This window comes from Pistacia vera, unplaced genomic scaffold (genome assembly GCF_008641045.1).
Source record: "Pistacia vera cultivar Batoury unplaced genomic scaffold, PisVer_v2 Contig78, whole genome shotgun sequence".
Lineage (NCBI taxonomy): Eukaryota > Viridiplantae > Streptophyta > Magnoliopsida > Sapindales > Anacardiaceae > Pistacia > Pistacia vera.
The window spans coordinates 1,213,145-1,226,321 of record NW_022196645.1 but is presented as its reverse complement, the minus strand read 5'-3'; the positions used below and the strand labels follow the sequence as shown (position 1 = coordinate 1,226,321).

Here is a 13,177-nt window from a genome sequence, read left to right as displayed (position 1 = left end):
AAAAAAAACCAATGTTTTGAAAGTCGGATTGGATTGGCAGATCGGACCAGGAACCGACAACCTCTCTAGTCCATTTTAGGTTTCAAGTGGTTCTTGTTATATTTTAAAACTGCAGGGGTTAATGTAATTAACCAGGCTGTTTTTACAATATTTCAAAACTTTAGGGACTAATTGTTATTTTTTGGATATTTTTAAAATATATTAAATTTTTAAGGATATTTTTGCTAATAATAAAAATTAAGAGTAGGAGGTAAGAGAATATTTTTCCACCGCTTAATTTGATGATATAATTGAATATATATAGAGTACAAGAGTTGAACGTATAAACTTCAATTAATATCTAAACTGACTCCTAGAATAAAGGAAATACCTGGAGAACTAAATACAACGTCAAATAAAATACAATAAAAAATAAGTAGCAGTGACAAAGATGAAGTTCGTCTGTTAATGGTATGTGATCTTTTAACTTAAAATTTTATTTATATTAAGACACAAATTCCAATCCTAGATATTTTTTAATTGGATAAATGCGAGAAGAAATTGGGAGAAAATATTCTGAATATATATAGAGTACAAGAGTTGAACGTATAAACTTCAATTAACGAACAACAGCCACTTGCTTCCCAACATTGAGTCCAGTAAATAGACCAACAAGAGCAGCAATAGCATTTTCAAGACCTTCAGCAATGTCTTCAAGATAAACAATCTTCCCTTCTCGGATCAAAGGCAGCACAACCTCCAAAAACTTTGCATATTCAGGATAGTAATCAGTGGCGAAAAATCCCTCCATTTGAATCCGCTTAAAAACAATGTTCATCATATTGTGTACATCTTCAGGCTGGCTAAGATTGTACTGTGAGATCATTCCGCACGCCGTAATTCGACCATGGAGTCTCATATTTAGAAGCACCACATCTAGCATTTTTCCTCCTACGTTTTCGAAGAAGTAAATGTCAATGCCCTCAGAAAAGCACCTGGGAAAAAAAAAAAAAAAAAAAAAAAAATTAAATGAAACTTTCTGAGTTTCCATATTCTTGGTCCTGAAACTGAGTGTATATATAATATATATGAAATTAACTTACATTTTCAAAGCTGTATCCAAGTCTTGCTCCTCTTTGTAGTTGAAAGCTCATCGAATCCGAATTTGTTCTTCAAAATTTCAACCTTCAGTATGTAAAAGTGATGTCACAAGCATTAGTAACTGCAACAAACCAGAAAACTCTGGGAAGGAACGAAGCCACTAAAGGCTGAGTGGGGCTCATGCCCCCACTGACCTTGGAGAATCAATGAATCCACTTCTATTTGTATTTGCAACCAAAAAAATATCCCTTTCTTCTGTTATGGTAATTAAGTCTCTGTCTATGTTTTTTTTTTTTTAATTCAACCTCCAATATATTTTAACCTTTGATTTCTTTTCTCTCTTGCTATTGAATATAGAGTATGTAAGTAAAAAAATCTCAAAGTTATTTTTTTTTCTCTTTTTGACTAAATTCTTCGTCTATTCAAAATAAAAATATTAATTGATGCCTCTAATTTTTAATTTTTGTAGTCAATTTTTCATATTTTTAAACAATATTTTTTAATATTACAATTTTTTCTTTTAAGACTACCCCACTGAAACAAAAATACAGACTCCATGGCTGACTTTGGACAAGTATATTAAAGAATGAGGAATTTCCTGGACCGATTGGCTAACCTTTGGTTACTTCCTGTACTTCCAACAACGTAGCAGCCCATTAACTTGGCAAATTGCCCAACAAGTTGACCAACAGCGCCTGATGCTGCTGAAATGTATACATTTTCTCCTTTCTTAGGAGCAGCTAATTCATAGAAACCAGTCCAAGCAGTAATACCAGGCATGCCTATACACAAAACAAAACATTTTAAACAAAGAGTCATTCTTTATTACGACGTCATGAGTAAGTTCACTCAAAATTCTGTACTAGTTTAAAGAATTTAACTATAGTTTTGTCTGTTTAAAGTAAATATACTTTGTGTTGACATTAAAAAGTTAAATTCAAGATGTACACAGCTAAGAATATTCATAAAAGCAAATACCAAATTATACATATGGAAGGCATGCAAATACCAGAAAAACTCACCAAGAATTCCAGAAAAACTGTACTCTTCCCATCCAACAGCACCCCAAACCAAGTCCCCTTTCTTAAATTCTGGATGCCCCGAAGCCACAACTTTGGCCACTCCAAACCCTTCCAATGGCCACATTTTTCATCATGCATGCATCAACAAACAAGAACTTACCACAAGCCCACTGATCTTTACTTTCCAGTAGAGAATCATCCTCGCCTAGACAGTCCGGATGATAAGACTTAAGACAGTCCCTGCAGGCAATGGCTATGACAAGTTAACGGGATAGACAACATCCTCTATCAAGGCATGGAAATAACAGGATATAGCTACGAGACATCATTAAAATTAGCATAAGATATCCATGTACATTGTAATGTTTCTGAAGGGCAGATTAATGTTTTAGAAGTTTCTAAAGCAATTTCTTTCTTGTCAATAAGGAAAAAAAAAATTGAATATTCAAACCTTCAAATAAAAGTCATTTTACGCTTATCAAAAAGTAGATGGGAAATATAATTAAAAAAAAAAAATAGTGGTCCGAAGAGATAAAATAATACAATAAAAACAAAACCAATCTTAGAACCAGCATCAGCAACCTCATTTCATCACATAGGTGAACTAAGGCACACAGTGAAAAGACAAAACTATCCCTCCATTCCTAACAAAAGAACACCAGACATTCTTCCAAAGGACCAACCAAAACCTGACAATTTTTGTTCTCAAAATCTGATATAAATGCTTATAGAATGTTTCTGAAACTTACCTCTAGTCAAAAATCCTGAGAAAGCCGCCATCCTTGCAGATGAAGCACCAATCCTGGGCTATTTCTTCCTTCTTTAATTTTTTTCGTCTTCCCATCTTCAAAAAGCTCTCAACTTTAATCCCAAAATGCAATTTCAAGACCAACCCAAGGGATTGATTGCAAGAACTTCTCCTAAACCCGGCAAAATAAAGAAAAATCAATGAGAAAATCTTGCAATTTCTTGAAATTCATGATAACCAGTGCGTAAACAAAACCCCATCTCAATAAAGAAAAAAGTAAAAGTTATGGACTTTTAGGAACTTTGATCATTAGCTTCTTTGATTTCATAATCTAAGCTTCATTTGACTTTCAAAAAAAAGAACTTTGAACTCATTAAAGGAGAAAATTCTCACTGAAACAACACCAAAAGTCCCATTAAAAAAAAAATAAAAAAAAGGGTAAAGCTTTGAACTTCTATAAACAAGCTTAAGTTTGCATGTGATTATCAGATGGGTTTTTGATAAATAATCAAAAATCCAGATGAAAAAACTCAAAAATAAATAAAGTCGTCATTTTTCAAATGCAAATGCCATGATTTTCAGTCCAAAACTAGAATAAAATCAAAAACATAAACACAAACCTATATGAAACAGAGCAAATGACACACCTTGCGGCTGAAGCAATCGAGAACTACAGGCCAAAAATGGAGTTTTTGAGGCAACCCATTAGTTGCAGAGAAAAAGTTGAACTTGAAACAAAGAATGGAAATAGTTTTATGAGCATTTAATGACGTTTGGCTCGGGGTATATTTTTCTGGAAATTAATCTCCAGAAAAAAACCCAAAAAATAAAATAAAATAAAATAAAATCTGTCTCGAAAATAGAAAGAAAATTTAAAGTCTTTACTTTTTCTCTTTTTTTTTTTTTTTTTTTTTTTTTTTTTTTTTTTTTAACAACGATTGGACCTTATTGGACTCAATTGACCGAGATGGTAAGGCGTGTTGGCAATTGGCAAATTGATTTACTTGGAAATAGATAATATTGGAATTAAAGAAAATTCTCATATGCATAAGTGTGGATTAAAAAAAAATTACATGAAAACTTGTTTATTAATGGAATAAGCTTTAAAGAAAAAAAAAATTATAGTTGTTTATAAAAACAAAATTTTGATTAAAAAACAAATTTTGATTAATTTTGTTAAACAAAATTGTATTAGTAATATTATCCAATAATTGTCTCTCCTCAAGATTAGTCAATGTACACGTACGTGAATCCAGACATCTATCTACGAAAAAAAAAAGTCATTAAATAAGGTCTACAATATCAAAATAAGGTAATCTATGGAAGTAATATTACCTTTTATAGAGCTTTGAAATTAAAAAAAAAAAAAAAAAAAAAAAAAAAAAAAAGAAAGATTAGAGCATAATTTAATGATTCAAATGAAAAGGAACTTTAGCTCATACGTTGATTATTGTTTTCAAATCTTTTTGTGTTGGTTTTATAATATTTTGATTTAAGAAAATAGATTAAAAATTATAATTATAATGATTGCACCTTAATGTATATTTCACACAAATTAAGTTTTAATTCATTGACAAATGTAGAATAAACTTTATTCACTATGCATATAGTTAATATTAATACTATTTAGGATAAAAATAATGGCTTTACGACTTTTTTTTTTAATTATTTTCTTAAAATTCAAATTGAAGGGAGATTTAAAAATAGAATATAGTATCATATAAATATATATAGACTATCAAGTTTATAATTACCTTATCTGAGGGATTTGTAAACTTCGAATATTTATCAATAAACTTAAAAGTTGACTCTTACTTTAAGTCAATTCTAAATGACTTGTCATATAATTTGAGAACAAATAATCATAATATCCGAACATTTTTTTTTTTATGTATATTCTCCATGCCAATGTGTATAGCCTTCACATGTCATGTGTGATAAAAGGAGAATTGAGAAGGCTGTATTTTTCTGTATTTTGTTTCTTTGCCAAAAGGCTATAATATGTACATATATACAGATCAAATCATGATATGATAAGCAAGGAAAGAAAATAAAATCTCGACTAATTACCTTGAAAGAAGGGATTACAAATTCCTAAATCTGTGCAGTAGAGATTATCTCCAAAATTAACGTTAATCCAATCTCAATAAATCTTAACACTCCCCTCCAAGTTGGAACATGTATATCCAGCATTAGAGTTAGGCATTTGGGACCGGGCCCAAAAGCCCAGCTCTAAAACCCGGTCCTAGGACCGGTCCTTGAGAGGACCGGACCTAGGAGGTCTGGTCCCAAAACGGGACCAGGCCTAAGGAGGAGGGCCTGGGCTCTCCTCCAAGGCCTGGGCCCAAAAAAATTTGTATTTTTTTCAATGTAGTCCCCTACCAAATTACATAAAACCCCCTGTTAATTTTAAATAGATATAAATTACGAGGGCTAAAATAAAATTTTACAAAATTTATTAAAAAAAAAAATCTTCCAGGTCTAAAAAATTTATAAAATTTATAAATTTTACCCCTAAAAAATACTAAAAACCCCCTATAAAATCTCGTTTTGCCCCCAAAATATTAAAAAATTGAGGGAGAAAATGAAATTGTCCAAGGCCCATGGGACCGATCCTAGGACCAGTCCTGGGCCCATGGGACCAGTCCCGACCAGGCCTAAGGCCTAGTCCGGGTCCTGGTTTTTCTCATGGGCCTGGGACCGGTCCCAAGTCCCAGGCCCATGAGTGACTGGTCCCATTTGGGACCAGTCCCAAACGGGCCCAGGCCTGGGCCCGCAAGGGATCGGTCCCTTGCCCAGCTCTATCCAGCATGTTCAACTTGCTTCTTAAGTCCTTAAACACGTTTCCTCCAAGAGCTTTTGTGAAAACATCTGCCAACTGCAAATGAGATGGAACAAATTTTGTAACAATTTGACCTTCTTGTATCTTTTCTCTTACAACATGACAATCGAGTTCTATGTGTTTGGTGCGCTCATGATATACTGGATTTACTGCTATATGAAGAGCAGCTTGATTATCACATAGTAAATTTGCTGGTCCTATGAAAATCTGCATGTCATTAAGCAAAAATTTGAGCCAAGTCAATTCACAAGTTGCTGCTGCCATGGACATGTACTCAGCTTCCGAGGATGATCTAGAGATTGTTTTCTGCTTCTTGGCCTTCCATGAAATCAGTGAATTTCCCAAGTACACATAATAACCTGTAGTTGATCTTCAAGTCATAGGACAGTTTGCCCAATTTGCATCACAATAAGCCTTCAAGTTGAAAAAATTGCTTGATGAAAACAGCAAGCCAAACCTGGACTTCCTTTAAGGTATTTAATAATGCAAAGAGCTGCATCCCAGTGAGGCTTTCTTGGTGCATGCACAAATTGGCTTAGGATATTGACTGAGTATGTGATGTCTAGTCTTGTGATTGTGAGGTAGATTAATTGTCCAACTAATCTCCTATAGCGTTCTAGATCATGTAGCAAATCACCTTGATCATCTGTGAGCTTTAGATTTACTTCCATTGGAAAATTCAAAAGTTGAGCACCTAAGTAACCAACATCATCTATAATCTCTAAGGTATATTTTCGTTAAGAGATTACAATGCCTTCTTTGGACCTTGCAACTTCTTAGCCAAGAAAAAACTTTAAAGAACCGAGATCTTTGATGTGAAATTGTTGATGCAAAAATTCTTTGAGATTCTGTATAGCAGTAGCATCATTGCCTGTTATCACTATGTCATCTACATAGATGAGCACCATAGTTTTAGATAGACCTTTAGTTTTCACAAACAAAGAATAATATGAATGTGATTGAACAAAACCAGCCTTTTTGATAGCATGAGAGAATTTTGCAAACCAATTGTGAGGGGCTTGCTTAAGTCCATAGAGGGACTTATGCAGTCGACATACAAGCTTCTCCCCTTGTCAACAAAGACCCGGTGGTGGAATCATATATACCTCTTCCTCCAAATCACCATGGAGGAAGGCATTGGTCACATCCATTTGGTGTAATGGCCATTGTTTGGCCGCAGCAACAGCAAGAAGACATCGAACAATTGTTAACTTGGCAACAGGTGCAAATGTTTCAGTGTAATCAAAGCCTTCTTATTGAGAAAATCCTTTTGCAACTAACCGTGCTTTGTAGCGTTCAATCGTGCCATTGGAATTGTATTTTATACGATATACCCATTTGTTACCAATGGGACGATGACCAGTAGGGAAAGGAACCAAAGACCATGTCTTTTAAGTAGTAAGTGCATCAAGTTCACGTTGCATGGCCTCTTGCCATTTCGGATCCAATACAACCTGCGCATATGAGGTTGGTTCGAGAACACTTGAGATGGCATTGACAAAGTGTTTATGATTAGAAGATAAGGAATCATATGAAATGTAGTTACTTAAAGAGTACCGAGTACCTGACTTGGTTGAAGATTTCTAGTTGGAGGTTGCATTTGATGGCATTGTACTCACCTGTCCACAATGAAAAACTTGAAGAAGAATATATGGTTTTCTGATGCATTCACTTCAACGAGGAAGAGGGGTTGGGGATGAGATAGGAGAAGAGAAATTTTCTGTGGAAGCGGTTTCAGGTAATGAGGAAGTGGGAGGAGGAGGAGGGGCTGGGAATGAGAGATGAGATAGCAGAAGAGAAATTTTCTGTGGAAGTGGTCTCGGGTAATGAGGCTGTAGAAGGATTTGTAAAAGGAGTTGACTCAGTAGAATATTCGATTATTTCAGGTTGAGAAATAGTGATAGCAGGTGAGAATGTTATGGTATGAAAAGGAAAAATTTCCTTATGACAAATGACATCTCGACTTGAGAAAAATTGGTGGGTTTGGAGATCATATAAGTGGTAAGCTTTTTGTCCAATGGGATAGCCAACAAAGATGCATTTTCTGGCGCGAGAGTCAAATTTGTGAGTGGGGTACAGATTTGTTGCATAACAAAGACATCCAAACACTCTCAAGTGAGAGTAAATGGGTGGCTTGTTATACAACATTTCATAGGGAGATTTGTGTTGCAGCACAGGGGTAGGAAGTCGATTGATAAGGTAGGTGGCAGTAAGTAAACTTTCTCCCCAAAATTATAATGGAAGATTAGCATCAATTCTTAAGGCTCTGCCAACTTTTAAGAGATGTTGATGCTTTCATTCAACTACACCGTTTTGTTGAGGTGTAGATGGACAAGAGCTTTGAAATGATATGCCAAGATTGGGAAAATATTGTTTCATGGATATGAATTCTGAGCCATTATCACTACGAATACATTTAACTTGGCAATTGAACTAAGTATTAACAAAAGAGATGAAGGTTTTTAGAAACCCTTGTGTTTCCGATTTGAATTGCATGAGAAATATCCATGTGAATCTGGTATAGTCATCGACAATGGTTAAAAAATAATGTGCCCTTGTATGAGTTGCAGTATGAAAGGGTCCCCAAATATCACAATGAAGAAGATCAAAAGAATGTAAAGTTTGAATCATACTAGAAGAAAAAGGTAGTCGTGTTTGCTTAGCCAAATGGCAAGTTTCACACAAATGTTGAGAATTAAATACAAATGAAGGAATAACATGACTCAAAAACTGTGAAAGTGCCTTGGAGGGATGTCCTAACCACTGGGGCCATGGAATTTTTGGAGTGGAATCTACATGATAAGTGATAGATGTGGTAGGTGATGCACACTTTATTGATGGCACGAAGTAGTACAAGCCATTAAGTTGCTTCCCCAAACCAATCATCTTCTTCGAAGTTAGGTCCTGTAATACACAAAAAGTAGGAAAGAAGTGAATAGAACAATTTAAGGTAGCAGTGAGTTGACTAACTGACAGTAAATTGACATGGAAAGAGGAAGCATAGAGTATGTTTTTAACATGCATGTGCGCTGAAAGTTGGGTGGAACCTATGCCAGTTATGGCAGAGGAGGCACCATTGGGCAAGTTTACTTGAGAAGAGAGAGGAGACGAGATTTATTTGTCATTTCAATTTACTGTCATTTCAAAAAATCACTAATAGAACATGACAGAAGATATCTATTTGTCATTTAAAAACCTTTTGAGTACTAACTTATCGTTTCGATAAATTTTAGGTATTAGTAAGTCATTTTCCCTTTAAAAAAAAAAAAAAAAAAAAAAAAAAAAAGCATGAAAGCATGCACATGACATGCTGAAAAAGTAAAAAAGGTAATCCAAAGACTCATCATAAAGTGGAAATTCAAGGACTCGGAGAGAAAATAATTGATGTGTAATTTCCTCAAATCTTTCTTGGGAGTTTGGTGGTAGTTTATTTATTATTATTACTTTTTTTAAGAGTGTGAAAATTATGAAGAGAGAAAAATTGAAGAAATTTTGTGAATCCAAAATGACGCTGTTGTATGGCGTCAGATTGTTTGTTAAACGATAACTCTTTGTCTGACACGTTCTTTCGTGTTGTTTTTAGATTAGAGCAGCGACACGTATTTGTGAAGAAATGACCAGAATTTGGCATAGCTGTGGACGCGATTTCTAATACTGTGTTTGTCAAAAGTCAAGAAAGAAAAAGGGAAAATTCTGATAAAGTAAAAATTAATAATTGTAATGAAATTTCCAGCAAACCTCTAGTAAGGTTGTTGGTATGATAAAGTAGAAATTAATAACAGTAAAAAATCGTACTGTGTTTGTCAAAGGCAAAAAAGTAACAATATAGCATTTAATTATCAAATTAAAAAAAAAAAAGCATGAATGATGAAAGCATGCACATGGGTCTGCTGTATATAGAGTTGGGTGAATCACATGCAGGAAAAAGTAAAAATGTAATTCAAAAATTTGTCATAAGTCAGAGACTGAATAGTTGTTGTCTAATTTTCTGGAACTTCTTGGAAAATCAAAAGACTCAGAGGGATGTGTGTGAAGTTCGGTGGTGTTCACTCCACTCTTTCCTGTATAGTTTTATTTGAAGAGTGTGAGAATTAAGGAGTGAAAAATCTTTGAATCCAAAACGATCGTATTTTATGATGTCAAATTGTTTGCTAAACGGTTAGATATGGTTTATACTTTGTATGGATTTAAAGTCTTATACCCAAATGCATTCGGTGATCCCGCTCCCATATTTGATAAGTTTAATCAGTGATTTGATTTGTTATTAATTTATTAACAATGAGAAATCTAGTTAAAAAAATAGAGAGTGAGTTACCGTTATTATAGATTTGTAATTGCTGTAGAGTTCTGAAACTTAATACAAAATCTTTATTTGAATGATGAATATAATTCTTTAATCAAAATGAACCAAGATAAATCAAAATGTTTTATTTACTTTTTTATTTTATTTTATTACATGTGTTGGTTGTGGATTTCAACAGTCATATATGACATGGGTCAACACCTTCTTTCTTGTTGCTGTTGGATTAGAACAACACGTATTTGCAAAGAAACAACAAGAATTTTGATAGCGTGTGAAAGTAAAAATCACAAAAGAAAAGCATTAATAATTGTAATGAAATTTTGCAGAAAAAAATCTTACTGTGTGAAACACGTTTTTGTCAAAGTCAAGCAATAGGGTTTTAGCAGCACTTTAATTCCAAATAGATGATACCAATTTTTTAATTTCCCCACATTATAATAAAAGATATGTAATATGTTTAAGTGGGATAAAAAGCATCTAAGTGGGATAAAAAGCATCTTAGGATCTTGATTATCTATATATCTATCTAGGACCCATTAAAAAGTATACAATTATCATAAATCTAATTTTTAATTTATCACTGTCATCCTATTGTCACAATTCATTAAGCTATGTATGGTATGGGACGTTTACTTGATTATCAATTTTAAGACTTTGAAAGATTAATTGAGATACGTACAAATTGGTAAATCTAAAACGACTTTATTGATATATTTAATAATTTAAAAAAAAAAACAAACTAAAAGTGTTGTAAATGAACTAATAAGAATAATTCAAAAATACAAATAATATCTTTCATCTATAATTCAAGATTTTTATTTATAAACAATTTAAACTATTCTCTCTCTCTCTCTCTCTCTCATGTGGGCTTTGTCATAATAAGTAGTTATTGCCTCCACCTGTGCGCTTCATTTTCATACCCTCTAATGGAATCTACGTGGAAAATTTTCGAATAAATTACTCTATAACACGTTATTTGTATATCATCTAATAAAATATTATTATATAGATATCTATATAGCTTAAATAGGAATAAAGGATGTGATTGAGGTTAAAAGTCTATAAAAGACGTGAGATAGTCTTGGTCTTGGTTTTTGATGGGGACAAGGGAGGACCAGAGAACAGTACATGTCTTCTAGTGTGATTATGTGAGTACAAAAAGCATTCCCATTACTTATTGGGTTGAGAATAAAAGTAACATTTAATTATCAAATTAAAAAAAAAAAAAAAAAAAACAAATCAGAAAGCGGCACATGTCATGCTCGCGCATAGGGAAGTAAAGGTAATTCAAAGACTTGTCATAAAGTAAATTCAAAGACTGGAGAGAATAGTCCTTTGTGTAATTTCCTCAAAACTTCTTGAAAGTGAGTGGTATCGCTCTAGCCTCTACCTTCCTCTCTATATATTTTTTAAAAGAGCGTGAAAATTAAGAAGAGAGAAATCGAAGAAATTTTGACAGACATTTCTTTCTTTGAAACAATTACCCAATTGAAACTGATCACTCCAAAAACACTTTCTCATACAACTGCAGTGACACCCTCATAGCACTCTAAGTTCAATTTCTCAACATCTTTGATTTCTTAATTTTTCAACTTTTTTTGTAGTTTGCTTAAGAGTGAAACATTAAATATTTTTTTAACAAGCTAGCTGATCATGTTTTTTTAGATTTACAAGATTTAAATTATGTCTTCTTTTTTCTTTTTTTCTTTTATATTATTTCTGGAAATTGAAAATACAATTTTTGATGATTTTTGAGTGTTGACGGTGAGTTACAGTGACGGGTTGGACTTAAGGTTGGCGAGTTTGGATTTTTGGTTGGTTAAAAATGTTGTGCAACAGGTTTAAGTTGTTGTCACGGAGTTTTTCCGACTTTGGAGGCTTTGAAGCGATTTCGACTCACGAGTTAGGCTGTTGAGTCGCGAGATTGGACTTTGTTCATTGCTGAGCTGTTTAAGAGAGGGCTAACATTTGCGACTGTTTCTGCTTCTGGAGGTAATTGTCTCTTTTTGTTCTTTTTGTAGTTTATGTTACAGCATGGATAAAATGTGATTTTTGTGTTGTTGTTCTGTTTATGATTGGGTTAATGCACAGAAAATTTGTTGTTGTTTTGTTTTCTTTTTCTTTTCTTTTTTATTTTCTTGGAAATTGAAAATACATATAGATGGTCTGCAAGAAGTTAAGTGCCTTTCCATTAATTTTTTAGTTTCTATAGAGGACGTAATTGCTTGCATTTACAATATCAACAAACTTGTAAACTCATCATGCAAACAACCTCTTCATCAACACTTCTTCTTGTCCTGGGAAATATGATGTCTTTCTAAGCTTTAGAGGTGAAGACACAAGGAAGAACTCATAGATCATTTGTATACTGCTTTCGTCCAAAAGGACTGTTTTTTTTTAGGGATGACAAAGAACTTGAAGAGGAAAATCCATTGCACCAGAGCTCCTTCATGCAATTGAAGAATCAGATCTGCGTTGTTGTTTTCTCGATAAACTATGCTTCTTTCTCATGGTGTTTAGATGACTTGTTCAAATTGTTCATTGCAAGAATAAAAAATTTCCCCATTTTCTATCACGGATCCTTCCGTGGTTAGACATCAAACAGACAATTTCAAGACGCTTTTGTCAGACTGAGAGCTTATAGAGAGGATATTAGAAGGTTGCGACTTGGAGAAATGCTTTGACAAACGTGGCCAATCTGCTGGATTTGACTTAAAGGTGAGTATGTGACAATTATTTCTTCTTTCTTAAGTGAAAGCTTTGTTATCAAAATGAATTATGAAAATGATGTTCATGACTTATTGTTTAGATGCACCAGTCGTGAGTGTTGATACTACAAATTAACATTGAATTTTGTGTTCAAACCAAGTTTATCTTTATTAAAATTTAAAAGAATTCGTACATGAAATATTTAATTACCAATTCTTATTTATATAGATAGTATTTGATACTAAGTTAATTAATGTAAAAGATAATTAATAAAACAAGCTTTTTCATATTTCACCGAGTCATGATAGAAAATGACGGAGGCCAGTAATTAATAACTTGGTTTTTCTTAGACAAGCATGATACTCTTTATTCATTTTCCTTGTTATTGTAACTAAGACATTAGTATATAATACAAAAGTATAGAAAATCATCTATAGGACATTGCACGACCTCAAAAAAGTAAAAAAAAAAAA

General features: G+C 33.2%; 1 protein-coding gene and 1 pseudogene across 1 annotated transcript in view; one reads left to right on the top strand and one right to left on the bottom strand.

Annotated features, from left to right (window-relative positions):
* Positions 1-447: 447 nt before the first annotated feature.
* On the bottom strand, positions 448-2,214 carry LOC116116616 (annotated as a pseudogene).
* Positions 2,215-11,845: 9,631 nt separating this feature from the next.
* LOC116116557 (TMV resistance protein N-like) overlaps positions 11,846-13,177 on the top strand; it is a 48,309-nt gene continuing 46,977 nt past the window's right edge. The window contains exon 1 of the mRNA XM_031402619.1: positions 11,846-11,987. The gene's annotated coding sequence lies outside the window, so the exon portion shown is untranslated. The remainder of the gene's footprint in view (positions 11,988-13,177) is intronic.